Source organism: Meleagris gallopavo, chromosome 1 (genome assembly GCF_000146605.3).
Source record: "Meleagris gallopavo isolate NT-WF06-2002-E0010 breed Aviagen turkey brand Nicholas breeding stock chromosome 1, Turkey_5.1, whole genome shotgun sequence".
NCBI classification, from domain to species: domain Eukaryota; kingdom Metazoa; phylum Chordata; class Aves; order Galliformes; family Phasianidae; genus Meleagris; species Meleagris gallopavo.
The window spans coordinates 182,210,272-182,212,423 of record NC_015011.2 but is presented as its reverse complement, the minus strand read 5'-3'; the positions used below and the strand labels follow the sequence as shown (position 1 = coordinate 182,212,423).

At 58.5% G+C, this 2,152-nt stretch overlaps 1 long non-coding RNA gene across 1 annotated transcript; it reads right to left on the bottom strand.

Moving 5' to 3' along the window:
- LOC109365495 lies at positions 1 to 2,146 on the bottom strand. Its single transcript, XR_002111150.1, has 2 exons — positions 1,734 to 2,146; positions 1 to 353 (listed from the first exon to the last, which is right to left on the bottom strand). It is a non-coding gene; the product is annotated as an uncharacterized LOC109365495 (long non-coding RNA).
- Positions 2,147 to 2,152: the final 6 nt, after the last annotated feature.

The following is a 2,152-nucleotide window of genomic DNA, read 5'->3' as shown; positions in this document are numbered from 1 at the left end:
TTTATTTTTAATGCATGGGTTCACCATGCATGCTAAGTACAACATTGGTACAACATACGCCAGCGTAGCATCAATATTTCACAGTCCCCAGTGATAGAGGTAAATGAAGGCGCCTTCCAATGGGGAAGGTCTTCCTGCTGAGGACAACCTCACCAGCACCCGTGGCCCTGCTGGAGGCTGCATGGGGCCACGTGGAGGACAGGACAGGAGTTTCCAGTGCTTCAGCCCTTGGGCTGGTGGGAACTGGCATTTCCAGTGCTGCAGTGTGCTGGGGACAGGCGTTCCCAGTGCTGCTGTTGGGACGGTGGGACGGGCGTTCCTGGTGGAGCGGTGCGGTGGCAAATCCTGGTGTGCTGGTGGAACGATGGGGATGAGTGTTTCAAGCGTGGCCACCTACACTGGGCAAGTGTTCCCAGTGCTGCAGGGCACCGTGGGCACTGGTGGTTCCAGTGGGGTGCGGGGACAGGACTGGAGATCCCAGTGCTGCGTGGTATGTGGACGTGGTAGAGGGGTGGTGGGGATGGACCTCCTGTCTGGGATGGAGGTTGTGTGGGTGGAATGGGATCGAAGTGGGTGCTGCAGAGAGGGCTGCATCTGGCTTTGGTGTGTTGGCGTTAGTGTTGGCATGGTGTGGGATGGGTGAATGCAATATGAAGTGGGATGGTGTGATGTGGGGTGGGTTGGTGGGCTGTGGGGTGGGTGGCATGGTGTGGGGTGGGTTGGCGTCATGTAGGGTGGGCTGGCATGACATAGGGTAAGTTGGTGTAATGTGGTGTGGGTTAGTGTGCTGTAGAGTGGGTTGGCATGATGTAGGATGGGTCAGTGTAATGTTGGGTGAGTTGGTGTGTTGTAGGATTAGTTGGCATGATCTAGGATGGATCAGTGTAATGTGGGGTGGGCTGATGTGCTGTGGGGTGCATTGGTATATTGTGGGGTGGGTTGGCATGATGTAGGGTGGGTTGGTATGATTAGGGTGGGTTGGTACAATGTAGGATGGCTCAATGTAATGTTGGGTAAGTTGGTGTGTTGTGGGGTGGGTTGGCACAGTGTGGGATGAATTGGCATGATGTAGGATGGATCAATGTAGGGTGGGCTGATGTGCTATGGGGTGGGTTGGCATGGTGTGGGGTGGGTTGGTGTGTTGTAGGGTGGGTTGGTGTGTTGTGGGGTGGGTTGGTATGATGTGGGATGAATTGGCATGATGTAGGATGGGTCAATGTAACGTGGGGTGGCATGTTGTAGGGTGGGTTGGCGTGTTGTGGACTGGGTTGGCATTATGTAGGGTGGATCAGTGTAATGTCAGGTGGGTTGGTGTGCTCTAGGGTGGGCTGGCAATGTAATGTGGGGTGGTGTTTTGTGAGGCGGGTTGGCGAGTTGTGGGATGGGTCAATGAAACGAGGGGTGGGCTGGAACACTGTGGGCTGGGTTAGTGTGTTTTGGCAATGTAATATGGGGCGGGTTGACGTGATTTGGGATGGATCAATGTGGGGTGTATTGTGGGGTGGCTTGGCACGATGTAGGGCAACTTGGGGTCACGCAGGGCGGGCTGGCACACTGGGATGTGGGACAAGATGGAATACAGCTGTGGTGGGCTGGCGTCACGTGAGACGTCCCTCCCCCCCGCCCCGTTCCCAACAGGCCCGGCCCGCTCAGGCCCTAGGCCGCTCCCCGTTGCCATGGCGACCGCTCCCCCCTCCCACCCGCACCGCGCCAGCAAAATATTTTCGTCCCACCACGTGATATAAACAGCTCCCTCCACCACGTGACGGAGTGCGAGCAACGTCAATCAAAACCGTCGTCTTCCAATCAGCAACCTCTCTTTCCGGTGCCGTCCCTCCTACCGGAAGTCGGCGCGCCAATCGGCGCCGGGTCCCGTTCCAACGGTTTGACAGAGGCAGAGGAGAGAGGTGCTGATTGACGTTGCTTTTAGCCTATCACGACTCAAAGACTCTCCCGGCCTCCCGCCTCGCTGGAGCGCTGACCAATGAGCGAGCGCGCAGGCCACGAGCTCCCGCCCCCTCCTTGCCCGCCCCTCAGCACTGCGGTAATATGGCTCCGTAGCGAGCGGCCCAGCTCGGTGCTGCTGCCGCCATTAACCCTTGGGTGCCCGGCGGCGGGGGGGCGGCCCGGCGGGCTCAGGCGCTGCCCGGCC